This window comes from Lepisma saccharinum, chromosome 25 (assembly GCF_977018435.1).
Source record: "Lepisma saccharinum chromosome 25, izLepSacc3.1, whole genome shotgun sequence".
Lineage (NCBI taxonomy): Eukaryota > Metazoa > Arthropoda > Insecta > Zygentoma > Lepismatidae > Lepisma > Lepisma saccharinum.
In genome coordinates this window covers 52,309,375-52,335,191 of record NC_139253.1, presented here as the reverse complement: position 1 = coordinate 52,335,191, position 25,817 = coordinate 52,309,375, and positions in this window count along the sequence as shown.

Below are 25,817 nucleotides of genomic sequence, written 5' to 3'. Positions count from 1 at the left end.
AAATGAATACCAAAGTTCTTTGGACTAATTTAAACTATGGCTAGACTTTTCTAGTACTGCAAGGCAAGTTAATACCAGTTAGTCACAGAAAGCTTTTACTGAATACAAACTGTTTCTGAATGTGTAACAAACGAGTCTTATAGATTGTAGACTTCGAGATCAGCGCAGATTCAGACCGCGAGGGAATATTGTGTACGCAATAGTGTACATGTAACGTGTGTACATATTTTGAAGAAAACAGTATCCATAATATAAAACAATTCTGTACGAGAAAGTATCAGAATCAGTGTTCCCACATGCGCCATAAACTGTTGGTGCAGACAGCTATAACAATCCACGAAATAACTATGAAAAGTACATTGACTGGGAACGCCAACACAGCGTCCCTTCTGCCTTTGCACACAATGGGGCCATCATTTTTCTGCGCCTACAAAAAGGACTGCATACGTACCGTACCGCTTTTATTTCGCTGAGTACATCTCACGCGTGTGTCCACCTATTGTGCGTGTGCCTGTAATGAATGCTTCCTTAGAACATACCGACGCCTGCTTACACATAGACACCAAGTATGGAGGTATTGGCAAACAAGCTGCGGGAGCTCAAATTTCTAGATTACTAATTTATTTGGACTTTAAATCTAATGTTCAGAGCGAGATCTTGTTTTGCATGAAAATTACTTGCAGTTAATCTGGGCTTTGACATCGCTCAATATTTATAAGGCAATTCGAGGTATTTGGCCTTATAAAAGAATCAGATTGCTTCTGTATGCAAATGTCTTGGTTTTCAAGCGTTCGACGTTTTCGGATCTTGTCACTGTTTTCTTATGTAAAGACGCCTCAGCAGTCGGATTGGAAAATATGGTATTGCTATCACTGAATCATCCACATTTATATAAGGATTCAGGCTCTTTTTTCTAAGAATTCTCTTGATGAAATAAATGCTATAGGAGGAAAAGTGACGCTCCGCATTTCTCCCTAAGGAAAGAATGAAGAAAAAACTCGAGGGGCGGCGCTGGAATGATTTCAGAAAAGCCAATAAAAAAGGCGCTCTGCCACGGTGTCTCATCTGCAATTCAAACTGGAGAAAATAATGTAGTCGAAAACATAATATAGATGAAAAACAGGGCGTCAGTACCCTAGAAGGTTTGCCAGAGTGTTTTATTAAAGTTACACGTATTTCTCTGTTCGGATAGACTTATTAATTACCATAAATACTAGACTTACCCGTCTTTGGGCCGCGATATCAGTGGCTAACACGTTGGGAGCAAGGCTACATATTACACCGTGTCATCGGACAATGACAGCGGTCTCATTGATACCAAACGTATCTTGTTACATGACATCAAATCGGTCTTGTGCATGTATTCGTGGTCGGAATGTCAGAGGCAGGGAGAGTGAGAGAGAGTTTGCACACTTATAATTGATGAGCGTAATATGCGAGAATACAAACATAATAAGTTTAAGTTTACGGTATTGCATTACTTCGTGCCAAGCCACTTCGTGTCGTCTTTCATCAATTATATTTCAAGTTGATTTGTATAAAACACAACGTCCCTTTAGTAGATTCAAGGATCCTACGTGCAAACTCGATACAATCATTGTCTACTAATTTGTTAGTAATTCAATTTGTAAGAAATCGTTGGTTATTTCGAACAACATCATGCGAAATGTTGATGCCATTTCTGGATACATAAACGGAGAATGCAAGTAACAGGAAATAACGAAATGAAAGGGTCAATTGAAATATGGTTCCGCTCGCCTACATCGCAATGTGCGACCGCAAGTGCTCAGTGAATATCGAAGTTAGTTTAGTCCACCTTCGTGGCGGAGTAGTTGGCACAACACGCGACAAGTCTAGGGGTCCTAGGTTCAATAGAGGCCCAAACATGAGTATTCTAGTAATATAATTAAGCCTTGTTTCCATATTAAAAACACTAAGTTGCTGACCAAGGTAGATTTATTAAGATATAAAAACACTTAACAACTAACGTTTCAACCATGTATCAGGGTCTTCCTCAGACGAAAAAAAAGGCAGTTTTTTTTAGTTTAGTTCTACGTCTGAGGTAGACCCTGATACAGGGTGGAAACGTTACTTGTTAAGTGTTTTTATTTCTTAATAAATCCACCTTGGTCAGCAACTTAGTGTTTTTATGAGTATTCTTTATAAATGTCCCTTCATCGATCATCATATCATCACTCATCCTCATCGTTGCGACTAGCCAAAAGTGGCAGAAAAGCAACGTTAAATAACATATCAGCAACAATCGCTGGTTTATTTTGTTTTGCCAGATTCACTGCAACGTGCTGCCACACGCAGGTTCTTGCTCCATAAGACATGCTTCAAGGTACTGGTGTACGTCACCGACACTGCCGGCTTGTAACGATTCCATTGAAAGTCAATGTATTTATTACAAGCCGGCAGTATCCGTGACTGTACAAGCGGGAAGCTGGTGCCTCCAGAAATTCTGAGAAAATTAAAATTATCAATTGTAAGCAGTAAACAACTCGAAAGAAAAACAAAATGTTAACTGAAACTCTCTCATAAAATAACCCCCCCCCCCCATTACAATTTTTGTGTTTCAACAACTTATAAAGCTAAAGTTAGAGGTGGTTAATACGAAATATTTTTTTTGTATCCCGCCCCCTCTAGAACGCACCTTTATAATTCCAGCTCTCTCAGAAAAAATCCTGGGTACGCTAGTGCTTGAGGTCCACCTAAAGGATCACCAAATAGTAATTTTGCCGCCGCACGCTACTTGTTCGTCAGCCTCTGCCTGAAGTCCTGTACCCGGCACAAGTCAAAGCCAGCCGAGTGTGTTAAAATGCAAACGAGAGATCAACAATCGGTACTGCCTGGACCCGCAACTGGAGCACGACGGCTCCAGGAATGATGCGGCTGACAAAGATTGATTAGTTCTTAAAGCAAACCAACTTTCCTATTTAAGTTAATGAGATAATTACCGTAAAGGTGCATTGTTTGTTAGTTTGTCTCGTTAAAGGTTCGGAAAAATCTCTTCCCATAATAATAAGCATCGCTTTAGGTTGGGGAGGAATGTGGAAGCGGTCGAATCCCGCCGAGGCCACGTGACTGGAATCCCCGAGCAACTTCTCTAGATCACGAGATTCATATTAATGCCGCAGTGCAACGATTAAAACGTTGTGGTTTTATCGCACGCTCCCGAAGCGGACGCATTAGTTACGCGTGAATGAGAACGCGATTGGACCTTACTAATGGCCTGCAAGAATGCTCTCAAGCCACTAAAACCCAGGAATCATACAGAGCGGCAGTCTACATTTCGTCTCTCTCTCAATCTTCTTCCCTCCATTGTTATCAAGTTTTTAGCCTTGATCCAGCATTCCGGCCACTCTCGAGGCCTGACGCAAGATTTGTTTTGGCCGTCTATCATATGTCATGGCATTGTTCCTCTTGTCTTCTGATTTCCCCTCGCTTCTTGATCCGTTCCGTGTCGTTCTGCAGAGCTGTCATTCCTAGTCTGGGACACTGGAACGTCACTATATGGAGCTGAAATTCTTCCACCAAGCTGAACGATAAGCTAACGCTTTGAAGGTCGATGAGTTCTTCAATTGAAAGTTTTGGGCAGATCGTTGCTATTTGTTTATGGTTTTCTGTTTTTCCTCGTCTCCCTTTTATAACTAGAAACAGATTAATATCCAAACTCAAAAATCTGAGGCATATATTCAATGAGTCAAGTAAATTTCTTCTTATAAAAAGGACCACTTCTTTGTCCCTTCCGTTATTTGAAGTTCGTTGTTATCACAATCAATGTAATGGAAATTGAATCTACTTTCGTTACATATAATGGATTTACGGATAAAGTTCCAAAAACTATCAACGTCAGTTCTTTAAGAGGTACAGCGCAAGTCGAAAGACGATAAGGGGCAGGATACCTCGGGGTGTGTCAAGCATTTAAATGTTGAAAAATTTGAGTGAAACCTTATTTCATAGGTCTCCACATTTCAGAACAACTTTCTAGGAAATATTTGTAGTTTAGTCTACGATTTCCAAAATGAGGAACATAAAGAAAAAAAAGTTAGTTGAATTGTGGTACTTTCAAAAATGACGTTATTCTAGAAGATGCCTGGGTAGTTTATCGAAAATTTTAAATGGAAAATGCGGGTTCAAGTGGCACGTTGTTGGTCAGGTCCGTTAATTTAAACACATTTTACATATATTTTTTTGTGTAGCACCAAATATATTTAAAATACCACCTCTCAGCTTGTACTATACACTTTATTTAGATGGCCTTTTTAGAAGTATAACAGACACACATTCGGAAATCAAAATAGATGTTTATGTTAAATGTTTCAGGATTGTACAATTGCTAAATTCTTGCAGACACATGCTCACCGAACATAGATATGATAAATTATTTCTCTTATGCAACTACATGCCAGCCTCCTTGGCGTAGTGGTTAGTACATCGTGCTACGAAGGCAGGTGTCTCAGGTTCGAATCTCCGCCTGGGAATAGGTGTTCTTTGTGAGTGTCCCTTCATCAATATCATCATATCAACACTTATCCTCATCGTCGCGATTAACCAAAATGCTAAATAACAAAAATCAAATCCAATCAACTATACGCTTCCTGTTTGGGTTGGTTTATAGAGTGTCAGTGTCTCAAAGGTTTAGCAGTTAAACCACTTTTCAAAACACGAGAAGTTGTTTCACATTACTATTCTCATTTCATGTAACGGATTATAAATTGCTTATTCTATATTTAAATCCTCTTTTATCTAATTCTCATGGAGTAAGGAAATTCACCTCTCAAATGACCTCTGACGTACGAAGAAAACATATCGTCGGATCGGAAGGATGTTGTTTATCCTTGCACATCCATCGTGCCTCACCGCCAGTAACCACAGCTTTTATTTAAAGGCACAAAAGAGCCAGCAACTGTCGATGGACTCCGAGCGCTCCAAAGAGGTGACGAGAATACGAATCATCGGAAGACTCGATGGCGGTGCTTCTGGTCAAACAGCAACTCGCGCCGAAGGTAATTGACGGTTGGGCAATCGTTTCCACAGATCGAACGCAGCGGCGTATTAACAGGAGATTTAGTGGGGAGAGGACGTGACAGATGCGCGCATAGTGCACACCGATGGAGCAGAAATTGCCTTTGCGTGTTCCAAGCAAATCTCCGCCGTGCTGCGAGGAACGTGAACTCACCGACCCCATCCTTTAAGCGGCTTCGTATCATTACAACGTCACGTCGGCCGATCGCCGGAATGGTAATGATACGGATTTGATGGTCACGAACCTGTCATTGCTCCTTCCCCGGGGGTGATGGGAGGTTAAAAATGTACCCTGCGTATTCGCTACTTTTAAAAACATATTGGTGTTAAGCCTCTAGCGTTTAAGCACTGCTATGGAAATAGATTCAGTGTAAACCATAATATTTTTTTCCTAACAAAGATAATCGGTGCTGCTATTATGTGCATACGTAAAATTAACCGCTTGTAACAAAATTTAGCTAAGGCTTTGAATTTAACATGGCTTCTTGGAAGTTCAGTAACTTGTGAGACTGTTGGATCATGCAATATCAATCTGCAAGTATAATTGGCATATTGTACTTTTTTGTTCATAAATCCACCTGCAGTTCTGCGTCCTTAGTTCGAATTCAGGACAAAGAATAATGTTAATTTGACCATTATTTGTTTCACATTCATGATGATATTGTTACAATTAGAAAAATCCTGGTGATATTTTGCGAGTTGCATGCGGTTAACCAGAACACTTAAAATATTAAACTTGTCATTTGAAACTGCAATTTATATTTCCAGCATTTCATTCCAAATATGTTTTATTTATTTTCACTTGTTTTAGGTACCTAAATTACTTTGGGCTTCCGCGATGGCGTAGTTGTAAAGTAGGCGTAGTGGTTCCGATCCAACTTTAGACTGTAGGTCCAGTCCCGATTAGTCTATCCGAGAGTAGAGTGGACGTGTAACAAATTAAACTACTAATGGAAAATATCGTTCTGGTAAAACATAGATTTGTTTTATTTTACTTCGGCTTTATGCCACTTTGGTTAATCGCGATGATGAGGATGAATGACGACATGATGAAACTGATGACAGGACACTCACTAAGAACACCCATGCCCAGGCCGGGGTTTGAACCGGGATCCCTCGCATTGGAGCGCGCTGTGATAACCACGAAGGTCGGCCAATCAGGCAAAATTTCAAACTTTCATTGAGGAAAGCAATCTTATTCCATAAATTCCAGACCCTGGTGAATCCAGGATTTTGTTTTGAAATCAAACTCCAAATTGCTATCATACTATAATGTACTAAGTAATGCACAATCTGTAATCTCTTCTTCCAAACATTTCCTATCAATGAGCCTTGACTTGACGTGAAACTTACATAGGTTAAGATACAAAATAAAATTTCATCTATATTATACATTTTCAAATATCAAAATGGCTTCTTTAAAATATTTTCAGGAAATACGTATTAAAGGCTCACATTTCATAAGTCGATTTCAAACGTACATGTCGGGTTCGTAAATTAAACAAGGTGGAGGAATAGAGACAGTCAGCGAAAGGAATCTTGTCTGTACGTTCTAAATCCATGGCCACCACCCCTACATACATTTCTTCATTCATGCTTCAATGCCGACTTCCGTGGCAGAGGGGTTATCACAGCGTGATATCACAGAGGTCCCGGATTCGAATCCTGACCTGCGTATGAGTATTCTTTGTGAGTGTCCCTTCATAAATTTCATCACTCATCCTCATCGTCGCGATTAGCCAAAACTGACCGAAAAGCTACATAAAATAACCTTATTCAATCAATTATCCTTCAATTGATGATGTGACTCTGGTAAAACTTTGTTTATCTAAATATCAGTTTTGGAAATAAATATGTATACGGAACTGACGAAATAAATCTAAGGCAAGAAACTGTTTCATGCTTAACCAGAATTCGAACACACGCTCCCAGCTACGAAGGAACAGCATGGAAAAGCTTGATATTGTTTTAAATTAAGATTTACTCTGCTATCTGCTACGTGAACCAATTTCTATATTCACATCTTATTAGGTGCAATCTTTATATTCACTCCGAGCACAATTCGAATGAAGTTTCCATTCCATTCGTAATTCCCCAATAACAATCTGCTACTAACACTTGACAGATTCCTGTATGAACTTGTAATGTGAAATTAGAATTGCTTACTTACATGCAAATCGATGATCGAGGTATTATGGCCAGCAGTTTGGCAATTATCGAGTCGCGTGTTATCTCCTCTGTTCTAATAAGCATTCTAGCAAGTTGATGAAAATCGTCCTTACTCCATTCCGAAGTTAACACGTGCTTCAACTATTAAAATCGCATTTTTCATCGCATCGCCTGGAACATTGCTACAAGACAAAGACAAACTAGCCTGTCAGATGGGCCGGCGATTTGATATCGAATTATAAATATCAGTGCGCGGGAGATTGCGCAAGCGAAACACAATGGGGAAAGGCGTTATTCGAAATGCAGATGCCATCTCATGCAATTACAAACCAAATAACAACACTTTCCCCTGCAGTCTCAGGCGCGTCAGCTCAAATGGGATGTGTAATATACGTTTCGACGTGGGCTTGTGACGTGGGAGGTGTTGGAGCTGCTAACAAAAGGAGAGTTGCCCCTGGCGAGTGCGTTTATCTCGTCTCTAGGTGGACGAGGCAGAGTTCGTTGCTTCGGAAGTCCGCTCAAGTGGCAGCAGTAGGCATGCTGAAATCGGTTCGATGAAAAGTGACCGAGAAGATTAGCCAACGCTCCATATCAAGATGGCAGCACCAGTATTGACTCGCTTCTCCTCACCCAATACCTTGAAGCCAGGTTCCAACACGTGCTGAGGACTTTGCAGATAAGACATATAAGAACGTCCACGCTGACAGTGGCTTTGGTGATCCGTATCGAGGAAACCAGATTTGCCCAATTGGCAGCTCCTTATAATCTCATTCCTATAAACAATTACTTCATATAAGAATGAAGTGAGATAATATTCTAAGACGTGATGGTTAAAGAAATCACTGAGTTTTCAGCACTCCTTCTCCTTCCTCGCCCTTTGGCAAATGGTGGAAGAATTGAAGAAAGGTTGAACAAACTTAAAAGAGATGGGGACTTGTAGGTAACAAACATACAGATTTCTCCATTCAACAATAATAACTACACTTATTTTATTGGCACGAAAGTAGATCTCAACAACTTGAAAGTTGGTTTTAAGTCACATTCATACAAAGATAAGCTAATCGGGACTGTACCTACAGTCCAATAGGTAAGTTGCAGTGGGATCCGCACTGAGCAACGAAGGGCAAAGCCCTTTGTATTATTGTTCTGTCAGAATCTTTGAACATTTCAGAAAATACGGATGCATTCTACACACAGAGATTAGAGTAAACATGTAATGTTGTTATCGGTTTCTATTCATACAACTAAATTACATATTTTGTATAACTAATTTTCATGCTCGACGTACATATATGTATGTGTAATTTAATTAATTTTTTTTTGGTTCCTTGCTGCACTTTTGGTAATTTACTAAAGAATTATCCGTAAAAAGATTTTGAAAAAGTATGCTTTCCATGTGGTAATGCAATATTAAAAATTAGCCTTAAAATAATGGCACAGTTCCTAAATTTTCTGGTCATCGAAACAAATAGTTTGTCCTTTCTCGGTGCTCAGGTGATTTTGGTGTAAAATAAAATAAAATGAAATGGTTACAAGAAACACATTGATTTTTTTGTGAATTTCAAAATCCTTTAGTAAACTTGGGCACAGTATTAGGGAAAGTAATTATTGAAAATACGATATTGTATCAAGAGTACCTACTTGTGAAAATAAATAACCTGAAAGCATTACGAAAACTACTGAACCACAAGGCAAATAGACATGTTATACCCAATAGCCTCTGTCATCATGTTTTAAACTATCCAAATAATTCATATTTCTCAATAACTCTTGAATACTTCTCCATCATACATTCAATAGCTGACATGAGTTTCAGCACATGTAGTTTTTTCACCAGTCCATATCTACAGCTAATTCTCGAGGAATGTCTATACCCATTCCAACTCCCTGAGGCCTAAATCCAACAAGGAAGATGTATTAACAGATAAACTTCACTCTTTAAGTGAGTGAAGTAGTGCTTCTCTAGTTGTCAGCAGGGACTAATGAGTGAAACACCCTTTGCTCGCTAGATTGATGATGCACGCGGTGCGAAACGATATTGGCTGTTAGGGATTTAGTTTATCTTCTACCAACCATTCCTAAAGGCATGTGAAGAAGAATACTGAATACCAATGTTGAAAAGGATATGCACTCAGCAAAAGTTAAGTGGAAGAATAGCTACTATTAAGAAGTTTCTGTCCTGCAGAAAAGAAAGTCTCTTATTGTCAATAAAGGGGGCTATAACTATTTTTGGCATAGATTTTCTAAATAAAAAGCTAACACCAAATTCGTAAGAATTTGGTAAATTGGAGTAATATAATACAGTATATGTACGTCACCAGCACAAAGCTCTTCTCATAATTATATTTTTGCACTACAATGCACGGGTCGCGGGTTTAATACACGGTGGAGGCGCATAGCGGTTCGGATCCCACTTTCAACTGTTGGTCCAGTCCTAATTAGCCTAATTGCCAATTAAAAAACGGAAATTGTCATGCTACGTCATTTACTTGAATCACATTCGTGCATATAATGAACTACAAAAGCTCAAAAGCCACTACAGTGCGCAGCCAACACAAAGGCGCCTCGCGGAAGCTCAGAGTATTACTTACACACACCCACACACTCACATTCACACACACAATTCAACGTTGATGTGACCCTGCTTAAATCATTTGAAGTTGGGGGCACTGAGCCAGGATATATTCTTCGCCAGGACATTTATTCATGATCTCGATCACGTAAGTGTAGATCTATGACAATTGTATGCTGGCTATTGTAACGGCCGATTGTGTTGTTATTTGAGTGTGATGTTTCCTAGTGTTTACTTGGTCGAGTGACCCCCCTTCCCTTTTCCCCGAGACACTTGATATTACTTCCAGTATGTAGATCTTTCTTTCAGGCCGCGATTTATACAGGGTGTTTCTGGGCTGATGATACAAACTTTCATGGATGATGGAGAAGGGCACATGTATCAATTTGAGATAAGGAACCCTGGTCCGGAAACAACTTAGTCGAAAGTTATAAGCGAAAACCGGTGTATGAAGATGTAATACTTTTATTACCTGCACAAGTTTCACAAGCTGTTCCGTGGCCAGCTCGGTCACCTGATCTGACCCCACTTGATTTCTTCTTGTGGGGTCATGTGAAAAGTCTTGTGTACGAGACACCTGTCGAGACTGAAGAGGATCTCCTGGCAAGAATTCTCGCTGCCTGTGACATTGTTCGAACAACCCCGGGGTTGTTCCAACGGGTACGCCAGAACTTTGTGCGACGATGTGATGCCTGCAGTGAATCTGGGGGACGCCATTTTGAACAACTGTTGTGAATGTAGCACCTTGTGAAACTTGTGCAGGTAATAAAAGTATTACATCTTCATACACCGATTTTCGCTTATAATTTTCGACTAAGTCGTTTCCGGACCAGGGTTCCTTATCTCAAATTGATACATGTGACCTTCTCCATCATCCCTGAAAGTTTGTATCATCAGCCCAGAAACACCCTGTATGTGTAAGCCAGAAGCTAACATCATTGTGACCTCTCGTATTGCCAAATTCAGTCATTACTTTAATGCCGTTATGCGCTTGGCTCTTGAGTGACTTCTGGGAGCCTGGGCCAATGTTAGGTTTGGGGCTCCTCGTCCGTGGTATATGTAACTTTGCTAATTATGCAATCAGTGGTTGTGTCAGATGGTTCTATGTGTTTACATTTCAAGTATCTCTTTTTGCCCACATTTTGTGGCCGTTTTGAAAGGATATTTTCCTCAGATGAGGCCTCCTTGCAGATGGGGGCCCTGGTCTCATCACAGGACTCCCAACATGATCCAGATCGAGAATATGCAGAGTCCTATCTTCACATCTCTTATGTCTTCATGGGACGCTCCAATTCGGCGATATTTTGAAACAGCTAAACGTTGTTTTGTATTTTGTATTTTTTGCTCTTGTTATCTGTAAAGGTAAGTATTGGTTATAAAGCGAAAATGTTTCAGCAGATCGAACTGTGATTGTGACTACCCCCCCCCCCTTTCCCAAGCCCACATAAATCTGGATCTGCTTCCGTTCTCCAAAAGAACCTAAACTTTGCAGTCTGCACTTACGTGGCCCCGTTCGTCTGTCTGTATCACGACCGTTATTCTGTACTATTCTTTTTAAGGACGGTACTTTGGAAAGTTCAGTTCATCTTGGAAGCGTTTCACACAATTTCAACAGCCTAATGAGACGTTGAAGAGCCTTGTTGATCTCCTATCACTCACAGCATTTCCGGAAGAGCATTTTCGCAAGATCTCCACCGGCAGAAAACCTGCCTTTTTCACGCGGAATAAAAGAGTAATCACACCTTCGAGGGTTCCGGGGAACACTACCGCCGCTCGGGCCGCCACGCCTGCTTTATGGCTACTTGCGAAGAGGCGAACGTCTCATTATACCCTCCCGTGGCAATTTACCCGCGGACGAATATTGTGTATTATACTATCTAGTTACGACGGAGACTAAGTTGATCGTGAGTCATTGGAGTATTCACGTGTGAGGAAAATATATGTTTGCGTCGAAAGAGGAATGCCGTAAGTGTAGTAATTCGCCTAAATAACAGGGCGCCTTTTACTGGCTTTCTTTCGGTCCTGACCACATGCAAAAGTAGTAAAAATGACAAGCGGGAGTGAGATTATGTGGCACTGCCACCTCGAGAAGGCTATAATTTACACGCATCTTCTCCCCATGACGTCCCACTCCTCTGTTAATTTACGAATGATATCTAAAGACCCGAGAACTGCTTTCGTTTATCTGTCGGCAGCATCTTGCAGTCTGTTCCTCCTATTTCACTTAAAGCGGTCCTCCACCGTTCGTTATGCTCGGCATATTTCACAGATGCTAATTTTCTCCTGCAGGCAGAACCAGATGAAAGATGCAGCATCAGCGTAATTTTGTGTGAAAGTCAGCCCAGTCGCCTCCAGGAAGCGCTAAAGAGCAATTTTCAGGTCAGAGGAACACGTGTTGGAAACCCCTGCATGCAGATTAAATTCCAGAGTATTAGCTGGCTACGGACATGGGACGAAAGGAGCCGGCATAACCCGCGAGAAGTGTCCGCTTAGTAAATAGCGTTTGGTGATCCGCACCAAAGAACAAATACTAAATCAACTGTTGAAAAGAAGCCGCTGTTTGCTTAGCTGATCAGTTCGTCACCTTTCGCTCCCGAATGCTGATCATCACTACAAAGCCACCGCACAAATAACACTTGCACTGAGACAACATCAAGCAGATAAGCAAAGACTTAGCGGCTCAAGAGATTATCTCGGGAAACGTCTAAAGCGGTCCATGGAATGTGGTTAGGCCCACATGGGCTCAGGCAGAGCGCAACTTAGTGTATTCGAGAGACGCCAGCCGCCTAGTTTAGTTGTCGACACACTCGCGGTTCTGGCTTCGGCAATTGTATTCCTTTCTTCTAATCACCATTCATTCTCATCGTTGCGATTAGCTATAATGCAACACGAAGCTAAATAACAAAAATAAATACAAACTAAGACTCCAAAAGAGCAATTCCTCCGGATATGCTATACTACCATATATTTAATGCTAACACTAAACATTGTAGAAAAAGCATGCTTCAAAATCTAAAGTCCACACATTTTCTGCGACCCTAATTCGCTTTCTGAATAACTTCACCTCACAGAGAATTACTACTACACTGTGTAAATACAATAAATATATCGTCGTACACCACCGACAGGTTTTCAGTGTGAAGAGGGTAACAAGGCGAAGAAGTATATCCTTGAACATCTTTACATTTTGAGTCCGCCTTTCTAACGCTCCTGCAAATAAAAATAAAAAGAAAGCTGTATGCAATTGCACGGCATACATTCATGCTTGCCACTGATATAATAATTGGTTTTCCCTGGCGAACAAAGTTTGAAATGTTATAGTTCTCTCTATGTTTGGTTGTAAAACCACAAAGAAGGCCTCTGGAGTAGAAATACTTGTGGACAAACGGCATTTCTTTTTAGTTCAAATATATTGATACACAATTAGCTACATTGTCTAGTCACGGACACTTGTAGTTTGTAACAATCACATTGATATCCAATGAAATCCTTAAACCCAGAATGAACCACATGTATGAATAGCGATACGTATAATATTTAAGAAGGGTGGTATTAACCTGTGACTTTACCCTGGGGGCTTATTTCCTAGCATTTCGATATTGTATTTGACAATTTCCATTTGTCCGACAAACAAAATAATTATCACTGGCAACCGTGAATGTGTACTGTGTGGTTTCATGCGTACAGGACAAAATGGGTGTTTTCGAGGTCTTGTAGCATGGACACGATGCCTAAAAAATGAAAAACCTAATGAGAAATTAGTCATGATTGAATTCATTTCCTTTGTAATTTGCGGCAGTGTTGTGCGACATCATATTATTATGAATGCACGATCAGGGACAGTTTTGGATTCTCAAATGCATGATAAAAAAAACCTCAAGAAGTTTGTTGTTTCATGTAATGCATTACGTTAATTGAAGTTAAAGTTTCTTCGTGATGCAGTTTTACATAATGTTTTATCAGTCGTCATCGTTGAAATTTTGATATCTTTTTTATACACTTTTTACATCAGTCGATAGAAGTGATAGATTTGCGGTGACACGATAATGTCTGGGAGTTACTTAGGGGAAGCTGGCTCCTTGAATTGCCAATAAAGAAATTACCATTTGGTTGAATGCAGCTATCCATTATACACGTCAACACGTCAGAGGGAAGCTGCACAAAAACTGATACTTTCCAAGGATTATTTCCCAGCAACAATATGTAAATGCAAATTCACATCACTCTGATAATCAATAGATGTGTTTGCTTAGGCTTTCAGTTATCATCAGAGAAGCATTGTTTTTACTGTTTAAAGGTCAGAGTAATTGTTTAGGAGAAGCCTTGGTATAATATTTACATTTCATTTAGGTAAAAAAAAAGGTAAAGTGCTCCCCTGTGCATAGCACCACGCCATGAAGGCGTATAGGGGGTGTGGGGGTAACGCCCCACATTTTCTTGATCCGGTCGTGAGTGGGGTGATGTGATCAGCATCACACCCCTGACCGCCTTTACCCCCCAGGGTTTCCCCCAGGTACTCATGTTATTTGACGCTGGGTGGGCACCGGGGCCGCTTCCATCGTTATATATATATATGTGTATGTATATGTATGTAATATATGCGGATATACTAGGAACTACCTTCAACAATGTTGATATTCATTCATTCATTCATATTATATCCTTAGTCTTTATAGACAATGCTTAGGAATCTACCTTGCTTTCTGATAGAATCTTATCAACAAGCTTTACAACTACATAAACTATATTATTAATTTTTAACTTTGTAAGGCTTACTTCTCTTATGGTCTTGGATAATCATGTTTTTTTCTGCTGAAAATATTGCCGTAGATTGGAACATCAGATAGTTCAAGTCTTATGATTTCATGTTAAATTTTTGTCAATCATATTTTTGCTTAACATAAGCTTACTTTCAACCTCGACACTGAACAAAATACCACTTAATGTTATCAAATAAGTTGTAAAGTGAATGTTAAACTTTTAGTTACACTGCCGGAACATAATTGAAAGGGAACGTAAAATGCAAGAAGTAATAATATCAAATTTAACAAACCCAACGTTGAGCCATATTTTATGACAAGCTGGTAAGGTCAGCGTTACCCTATTAAAGACTAATAAATACAGTCTTCCATTGCCCCGTACACATGTATCCCAAGGCATGGTTTGTCCAGAGATTTCTCTGCAATCCACTAATTGCTAACGGTGTGAAATGAGAGACGAGAGCTGCAAATGTCACTCCACAACAACAGCTGCATAATTGCATGTTGCAAGACAACATCTTAAATATCAACCACGGGGTGACAGTTGCACTCAAACCTACGTTTAACTCCCACTGAGAAGAGTATATTTCTTATCAAGAAAGTGCATTGTTCACTGCAAGAATAACAAAAAACTTCCAGACGGCCGTATAGGATATAATTTTGACCACTTGTTGTTTGCAAACTACATGATGATTACAGAATAAGAAGGGATTGTACGTACAAGATGTTGACGGTGCAAACATTGTCAGCTTTTTAGCCATACTTCAACCAGAGCTCTGCTTCAACTATGCAATTTTTGTTAATTACCTTCTTAAGGTATTGCATTCCACAAAAATTCTGATACCTTTATCATTAAGCAAAACTAACCATCTTCTCGCTTCAATTACAAATCCTGTTCTTTGATATCTTATACGTAATTAGGCCTATATTGGAAATTGTTTGCAGCCTAACAAAAACACTACAGTTCAAATGTTCCAAGAGTAGACAGGTACATGAATGCTAAATTCTGAGCGAAAAACGTACAATAGATGACAGGAGAATTTCCACTCGACCAAAGAAACAGTTTTGTGAACTGATCTTAAGGTTAGAATAGTTAATACGGAACACTCCAGAGAAGTAATACATGTTGCTATGAATAATATGCAATACAAAAGAAGTGGCTGGTAAAGTTCTAAGAGATAAATATATCAATAGTATCAGAATTCAAGGAATCTCAATTGTTTTGATTTATACATCAACTGAAATATACGCTCGGATAAGATACGGCTGTCAGTTTCGTTTGCAATTAATTTGTGGCTAGGTTCAGTGTGTACACACATGCACACATACACAGCGAACGTATTTTTTAAAAAATATCTAGTCAGGAATTTTTCCAGGGGGAGCAAGCAAACCATCTCCCTCAGGGAAACGTTGATTCAGATTAAAAGTGTATTCGTGAATTACATAATTTTAGGCTGACATGCATTTTCCAGGTGGCCGACGACCCCTACACGCCCTGGACGTAAAAATCAAAATTGATACTTAGAGCGTTATAATAATAGAGCTTTCGAACACACTATAAATACGTGATGTCTGAGTTGAATCCCTGTTATTAGAATGTATGGGGCTATTCGAAGGCCTAAAATGGATGGAGCCTCACAAAATTATGGATTTGAAAAGGAACTAGTATATTAGGGGCTTCAACAGTTGAACATGGTATGTATCTCACATGGAAAATGTTTTTAAATATTATCAAACTCCCAGTTATTAGAAGTTCTTCAACTTCAAAATCCATTGCTATTATGACCTCGTTACGTAAATATACCACTTTAAAAATATTCCGTCTTTCTGTAAAAACATTGTACCTTATTTACTTCTTATTGATTCATTTCTTTATACAAAACGCATGTGAAGAACTCTAAAAGTTTGCTACCGTATATTGCTTTTGTATAAAACGTCCGAGCAGCCACACTGTTCGCGCGCTCTCGCCAGACTGGCGCAACGTTCTTACTGGCGTGCGTATAAAGAAAACAAATGCATGTTGCTATGCGCGCAAAAGCGCTGTGTTCTTGATGTGAGATTTCAATGAAAATAACACATGATTATCATACACTACTGGTATTACGTACGGACGCGATAAGAAGCGGCGTGCAATCAGAACGCAGAACGGCAGAACGTGACCAAATTCTGTCTCCTCGTTGGCTGCCATGTGGCTGGGAGATTTCTACGTTGCCACGTTCGCACAAACAGACGGAAAGGCTAATCAGCTGTTGGCAGCTCAGGCATTCTGGCAAGCATGAAACATTTTATCTTCCTGCTCTACACAGCAACCGAAAACCTTAACTGAAAGAACCTTTGTTGTGTTTTTATTATGGTACATTGCAAGCATCAGCTACCGGCATCTTTTTACTTATGTTGTATCGTATCACAATTACCAACAAAAGAAAATGCGTCTTGTGTTATGAACAACACTGTGGCAAATCGTTCTCCTTTGATTTCATGCCGCCTCTCTTTGCCTTCTTTATCACGCCGCGATTGTTGAAGCTTCAGAACGTACAAATGAAATGTATTTCTTGAAAATTAGGGCAAATTACGTATGAACAAATTACGTACAACTTCGTTTCGTTAACACGTTTTTAAATTATATTTTGAGGAACCTACAAAAATTCACCTCCAAAACAGAATTTTACAGAACTGAGTTACTGTATTACGGAGAAGAATTTATCAAGAACAAATCAATTGTGTGTGAATTGATTGATTGAGTTGGTGTTTTAAAGTCCACTTTATGCACACTACGGCTAATCTGGAATGAACCTACAGTTGGAAGTGGGATCCGAACCACTATGTGCTTCGACAGGGTATCAAACCCAGGACTACTTGATTACAAGGCGACAACACTTACCCTACCACTATGCCATCGGGGAGGCACATGTGGGTGTGTGAAGTGAGATAATTTGGGAGCTATATGAGAATACAGGCTCTGGCAATACAGAGTTCAATAAATTACAACGAAACGCTTGGCAATTGCTCGATTTGCTTAATATTAATGATACATTTGGTACATGTGTTATTAATGCTTTGAGCTACCTGTATGTAAAAACATTAAAAAAATGAATGAAAGAACAGAAGTAGTAGTTAAAGAATCAGTTGTTTTTGCTTACCGGCTACCATTGTAGTGGCGCTATCCCAAGATCATCTTCGTTGTTGGTTGGTAAAGGAACATCTTCATCTGAGCTACTACCAGTGGCGTCGCTAGGCCATCTGCTTTGGGGGGGCTGCAACCAGATACATGACTTACTACTATTGTAAATATTTTTAATGTTTGAAAATAGCAAAGTGATTAATAAGTCAATAATATATAACAAGCATAAGGAATTAAAACTAACATAGACTTACTGCATTAATTTTTATGAAAACAGATGGATATTCTTGTCCTGTTTTTCTAATGCTGGTGAACTATTTCTTCATGTGTCAGCTATATTCTGCGGTTCGAATTTCTTGCAAAATTATCAATAACACAATCCACACACATTTCATGACACTCTTCCTTTTCTATGGCCAGTATTGCAAGTGAGGAAAGTCTGTCTTGGCCCATACTATTACGCAAAAATGTCTTGATTCTCTTCAAACAGCAAAACTCCTCTCACACGATGCTGATGTCACAGGAATTGTCACTGCAATTTGCAACATTCTGCATAAGTTCGGAAACATGTCTTTGGGAATGGCGTTCATTAAATGTGCTATGGATGTGATGGTATATGTCAAGTTCTTCAGGTAATTTTTTGTATCTATAGGTATGTTCCTGCATTAACAATTGTTCAAATATGTTTTCTCGAAATACTGTATGTAATAATAGCTAAAAGTTGGGGGGGCTTACCGAGGGATTGGGGGGGCTGAAGCTCCCCCCAAAAAGGGCCTAGCGACGCCACTGGCTACTACTGTCACTGCTGTCTTCCCGCCCAAGTGAAATTACAAAATCCTCCATTTGCTGCTCTTCAACTCCCTCCTTTTCCCATGCTTCGGAAATAATCTTCCTTGTGTGTTCTATAGCCGAACGCCACCTATCTGCTGTCACATCCCCGATAGCCTGTTCTGTCAATTGCAAAATTTTAGACGGTGTAAAAGGTGGCGAAGTGTTCCTCTGTGCTACCAGCCCTTTGTCCTGTGCCCAAATAAGTTCGATTGCATTGTACATACAATGATAAGGCGGGAGACGAACCACCGTATCTTCCGCTTCTTCTGCAAGCTTGTCTATTCCAGGCGCGGCTCGTGCATTATTTACCCGGGGGTTCACTGAAGTGATGTGACATATATTCACTTTCCGCAAAATATACTTCCTTCGCCCAACAAAAGGATGGGGGAGGGTTTAAAAGCTTTGTCAAGAATTATTTTTATCTGGGAGTATAAGGTTTTGTTGTAGGGGTGTGCGAATAAATTTAGGGCTGAAACTACAATAAATTGTGCCTTTATGAAAAAAGTTGAGTTTTGTTGGAATATCATGGACGTCCTCAAGTAGGGTCAAGTAATATATTTTTTCCCCACGAGGAGCAAAAAACACTCCTTCAGTCTGAAGTTACTGCAACGCTTTTATAATAATTACCAAAAATTACTGTGACTGAAATTAAATTATATGCGTGTAATATATAATTTTTGGTTTACATTCAATTTCCATGGGGGGGCGGCCCCCTTTTCCCCTTCCGGACGTCCATGCTGACTAATCAGAACTGGTCCTACATTTGTTAAAGGGAAATGGCAACTAATGGCATGCGCATACTAGAAATCGAACCTGAGACCCTTTCATTTATACGCGACAGGTTTGTTCAAATTTGGGGCTGGTCGACCAGCATACGCTTTTTTTCAGTGGACAAGGAAGTTTGTTTACGTTAATTATGTGCATTTCTATCGGTCATTTCTTACCTGCGCGGACAGTAACGCCTACACTGCATCAAATGACATAACCTAGGTAAAGTCCATCCCTCGCTTCACTCGCAGCATCACTTAATACTTTCCAACAAGTATCCAAGCACTTCAAAAACTAAAAAACTTGAGACTTTGACACCGAGCGACAGCGAGTCACGTCTTCGCGCCATTCTTTCTCTTTCGCGAACCCGAAGTGTTTCCACCTTTAAGGAAAAACCTCTGAATGCATGCACAAGGTATTTTGGTAATGTATCTCCTTTATTTTAATTCATCGCATCTAATTCCAGCTTCTATTTGTTTCCACTCATCCATCTCTGACACAATCTTGCATTTATTCCAAGAAGTTCGGTGCAAAAATGATACAAGAGAAGATTGAATATGTAATGTGTGTGCTTCAAACTTGAACCGCACACAGCAACACTGGAAGGGAGGAAGCAGCGAGAAAGGAGCCTTGTCCCGCGGCTTCTGCGAGAGAACGAACTGCGCATGACCGTTGGGTAGAGACATAGGTTCTGGAATCTCATCTCCCATGTATTTTGTCCTATACCCTCCTCGCGCTTCTGCTCCCGCACGAAGCTTTCACAATGGCACGAGCTGTCCTGTGGGGGTTCAACTGAGGGTCTGTATCAGGGCGGCCGATTCGCGGTTTCTTCTTCTCAGCAAGAGAGTTCGCCGTGTTACGGGCACAAATACATGACTTATTGTGTAGAATTTTTAGCGAAATAATGTGAAAATTTAAAGACATTGTTCATTGTTCATTCTCGAGGTGATTATCGTATATTACTGGGGGTTCACTGATCCTGTGCGCTATAGGGCCAACCGCGCCTGGTCTATTCGATATATGGGGAACTGGGGTTTGTGTAACATAAGGAGCTGCAGTAGTTCAGCCTTCCTCATGTTTCTGTGGGCTCGCGAAAATCCTGAAGTATGTCAATCCGGCAACAGAGCGTCGCTACCAGAGTGGGTGGTCCCACGCCGCTTGCTAGCGTGTCCCGACACACTTCAGCTGATTAATTTTTGTATCCATGTTTATTTTTGTTTCACATATTGAAAAAAACAACTAAAAGATAACAATACATTTTTTATTATGACCTCACTTAATTATGAACCCAGGAAACCTAGGGACTTAATGTATGCACGCGTGTGAAAAAGAGCAAATACTTTTATGGATACTTCAATGCTCATAATAAAATGAGAATCAAATTATTTTAATTATATTGATTGGTTGATTGAGTTAGTGTTTTAAGTTTACTTTATGCACAGTAAGGCTAATTGGGACTGGACCTACTGTTGAAAGTGGGATCCAAACCACTATGTGCTTTCGCTCCGTGTATCGAACCCGGGACCCCTTGATTACAAGGCGACGACGCAACTACTGTGCCATCGGGGAGGCCCCTTATTTTAATTATAATTTCAGTAACAAGATATATCCCAAGAATTACTTTTACGAGTTCCATGTTATTATTTTGACTTTGAATAACTTTTTTAACGAAATTCTTATCTCATGTGTTGTAAAAATGATACTGACGCTATTATCTTTATAGGCGTTAGAGCAATTATTAGGTTACGTTTTCTGATATCAGCGTTAAACACTGACGTTCACCCTTAGTTGTCCTTGAGGCCAACACTCAATCGAAAGAAACAAAACTGAAATTACCCTTGCAAGATCACCATTGTAGCTACATTCTCAACCTACGGGAATCCGGAGTGACATAGGCGTACCATTCCGCTGTTGGTGGCCTTTCGGAATAGATTGACAATCCTCATTAATTCCTTTGGGCTGGACGTTAGTTCCACTTGTCCGTCTTGTTAAGCCTTTTATGGCTGTTACTGTACGCTGAGGCCATTGCATCTACAGGCGGAAGGAACTCTGATTAAATAAGTGAAATTTAATGATTCGTTCCTGGAAGCAGATAATTACCTCACGGTGACCGATTGTGAAAAAGGGCCTCTCTGCCACGATAAAAGAACGCAAGATTAAAAGGCGCCGTTTTCAGGTAATTTTTCTTTTCTGGTAGATGTAAGCGGCCGTGAATTACATTTTGAAAGAGATGACTTTAGAAGCTAATGAATACAAGGACATCAACGCGCCTTAACGAATTTCGAAGAGAGGTTTCCTATTTTGCTTTGTCCAAAAATGTCAATTTTTGAGCCAATACATTTCGTACAACTAGAATGTTATCAATATCTGCGGAAAAAAGTGGAGAAACTTTACATGTAATCACACAAAAATAAATTGCATATTGTGAGGTTTGGGGAACGTGTTGCCCATTTCTAGATACCAAGTCATGAGCGCCAGCATCAGTTTGGCGTGCGCACGTATGAGACAATCTGGGCCACCTTTGCAAAGGCAATCTCCAGCTGCGTACGGCATCGGTATATGAAGGGACCTGGTAGAGTATTTTCATAATGCTGCCGAAAAGCACTTGCTCAGTACCACATCGAATATTCTCCTAAGGGTCACCATATCGCAATTAGCGCTGACTAGTGAGAAGAGCGTTAAACACGTCGCCATCATCATATTCAGATCAAAGATAATAATAAATGGCATAGTTATAAAGTTCCAAAAGCGTTCACTTCCTTGGTAATTAACCTGTATTATAAAGTGAGTTAAAATGTAACCTCCTTATCTCGAAAAGAAAGTGCAAGTTTGTTATTTCAATTGTACTCTGTTTTGTATTATTCAATTAATCTAGATTCGTGTAAAGATAATATAAGCTAAAACTACATAAATACCTCTAGTAGAGACTTCAAATTTAATTCGGATCTGATGGCTATTTACGAGATAACAGTATGTTTGTGTAAAGCTTTAATATATTAAAGAAGGTATAGATAGTAGATGCGATTTTGGTATCTCAGAAATCAGTGCACTTTCAAGGTTCAAATCAAATTAGTACAGCATCTTGAGGCACCGTTCAAAGTAGCACGAAATTGTCTTAACTATCTCTTAATTTACAATATTTTCATCTGTCAGATACACGATCTTTTAATTCTGTTCAATTTGATACATTGAAATTTTCGTGATCTCAATATATGATAGTTGGAAACCACAATGTTCTTGAGCTTAAGAATGAATATGATTTTGTTCTTTCTTCAGTACTGTATACGAACGGAAGTTTCTAGTACAACCGTTCTAGACTTTCAGTGAGTCAACCTTATTATTAGTGTTACACACGTATAATTTCTGTGGTAGTAGATTCATATTTGTGCCTTCGCAAAATAATGGAATTTCGTTCGAACGGCAAAAGGATACAAGATTGAACATGTTTAGAATATATTTTTAGGATCAAGGAAAGCATAAACACGTAGGATATGACCTGTATTCTACATACATATTACTTGTAATAAAAGATTGGCGGATCCGAACACTGAAGAATTGGTAGCTAATGTTAGATTCGAGAATCGGGTAACGAATGCGAGTGAATTCGGAGAATTTGGGAACGGGTTTTACCGTCCATCCTTACTTGCAACTTTAGCAAGTAAAAGGCATTGGCTTTCGAAGGCATACCTTCTATACAGAAAGAATTGAAGGTGAAAGAAGGATGCATCCAAGGGAAACTCACGCACCTCCCAGAGAGGACCAATTAGCGGACAGCAATAAAGCGCCCCCTCAAGAACAGCATGAAGCTGTTGCCAAACCACGTGATGCTTCCTTGGTACAAATTACAAGCCAACCTCCGGGAAACTAACATAACCCGATAAGCCAATGGCAAACGACAACCAGCGAGAGCAGGGCAGGTCGTTGGTGTTCACGGACCCTGGTTACAAAATCCTCACAGTGGGGGCAGAGGGATTTTGGAAATCGAATACCAATTCTCTGATGCGAGTTCTCGTATCCAGCTGAGGACGTTGTAATTTGAGATAATATCTTTGTGAAAGCCTTTGCAACGCCTATTTCCCTTGGCACTCTCATCTCGAGCAAGCATTCTCCGTCTCTCTCTCTCTGTTATTTTCCTCCCCAGCTAGTGCTACCGGCCCATTTAATTCCAAGCGACCCAAGAGATTTCAAATCTACAACGAGCATGTTGGTAAAAGGGAGTCCACGGTTCCCAACAATAACTCTCCTTGACTCCTGCCGCAGCCCATTACATAACTTTTATATGACTGCGTGGACTCCTGCGAGCAGAACGGGACCAAAAAAAAAGCAAAGGCAAAAAAGTGAATGCTAGCTAACCAGCTCCTGCCACCGGTCAATTTGGTATTCAGCGTGGTAACAAGAAACGCTGGATGTTTAAACGCATTCAAAGCAGGGTCGGTACATTAACTTCATTAAAAATCGAAAGAGCGTTCTATCTTAGGTTACGGCTTGCCCTGTGTGCTTCGGCCACTTGATTCAGTCTTCACGAGATGAGGCAAAAAAGGGGGTTGTATGGATTTCTTGCCCCCGAACTGCCTTCTCCAATGCTTTGGCTTCTTCTAGAGGAACACGCACCACCTATAAACATGTATTAGATCCACTGGTCGTTGAAATTTATATCAAGGACATGACAAATGCATTTTCTCTTAAATACGTTAATTAGAATCCGCATAACTATTACCACTCATGCCTGGAATACAGAGAAATTGCGCTACATATTCTGAGGCATTTTGTTAAATATGATTCCTCTCCCATTTAGAAATTATTGTTACATATCTTCTGTTATTCAATGTAAATTTTCTCTCTCAATTTTAAACTAAATGTTAATTTTTCTGTCGTCTCTCAGTTGCCAAAACATGCTGAAGATATTTGCTATATTTGGAATCCTTTATATACGAAAATACAATCATTTACCCTTCATGCCTCAGTAAAAAAAGGTAAAAGTAACGTTCCCCGCACATATAGCACCGTTCCATGAAAGCATATTTAGAGGATAGAGGGTAGGGTCTCACACATTCTAGATCACATTTTGGAGGTGATGTAATCAGCACCACTCTCCCCCACCTTTTCGCCCTCCTCAGCTACCCCTTGATATCAAGCTGGGTGAGTCCCAGGGACGCTTTATGCGGGAACAAGGCCGGAAAATGTAATATACTCGAATGCATCGGAATTTTCTTGACCAAAATAAATGCTGCTCTTTTTATAACTGATGACAATCCTCGGTTGTATACTGAGCTTTTAGTAAATGTTGATTTCTATACTAGAATTATAAGAAAAAAGAATTTGCAATTTTTTGTATTTAGAATTTTATAATTCTTCATCTCTTTTTCCACTTTATGATAATCGCGAGGATGATAGATGATTGACTGAAATTGATGAAGGAACACACACAAAGTAAACACCGTTAACTATTCCAGGACTCGAACCCAGATCTTTCGGTAGCGAGATCGTAAGTTGAACAAAGAATGGATGATCAAAGTAAAAGTTTAACGTAAGTCAACTTTATGAACAGATAGGCTAATCGGAACTGGACCTACAGTGGGGTGCTAACAACTGTAGGTGTATATGTCTCCATCGGAATCCCTTGATTACAAACCAATATTGTTATCCCTACACCATCAGGGAGGCCTAAAGAATGGATGGAATAAAAATTTAACTGAAAAGAGATGCGTAGATTGCAAGTTTTGTTATCCAACATCAAATTACTACTTAGTATTTCTTTAATATATTTTTAAAATATTTGGACTCAATGTTTAATGATAGTAATATTTCCAGTACAGAAGTTATATTGACTTGATTTTTATTTAGATTCACTTTTCTGCCATTTTGGCTAAACGCGACGAATGAGTCATGATATGATGAAATTCAGGCCTGAATTCGAACCCAGCATCATAGCGTGCTGTGCTAAGCACAATGCCACAGAGGTCGGTTGACAGAAGTTATAATAATAATAATATAGTTTATAGATGTAATGCACTATCTGTAACCTTTGTTCTTTCATTAAGATAGTGGTAATTTAAAATCCCAATTCAACTTGTAATTTGAAGTTCATCTCGGTAAACCCAACCTTGGAAGTTCGATTTGAACTAGGATCAGGGATGAGTGGGCCTCCTCAAAGTACGTGGCAGCTTCGCATCAGGACATTTTACGCTGCATCATCGCAACTTAAGACGGATAGGAATGAGAGATTGTACCCAAACCCATCCCGAGAGACTGGGTCCTTCATTAAGAATCCTCGTCCCGCAAATAGACCATTAGGCAGTTCATCTGACACGTTCCGCAACCGCATCGCAGCCTGTCACATCTTCATTTGCAAAGCCCCGTGACAGACAGCGGCCGCAGCACTAAGCAAAGTTTAAGGAAGGGGCGGTCCTGGATTTGAGTAATAATGCTCGCGTCTTTATTTGCAGGCACATTAATAAGGAAGCTCCCGACAGCAAATTATTTGCCAAATTAAGTACAAGGTAGAAATGCAACGCCGAGAAGAGACAATCAACGGTAGTGCTTTCGAGTATCATAAAATTAACTC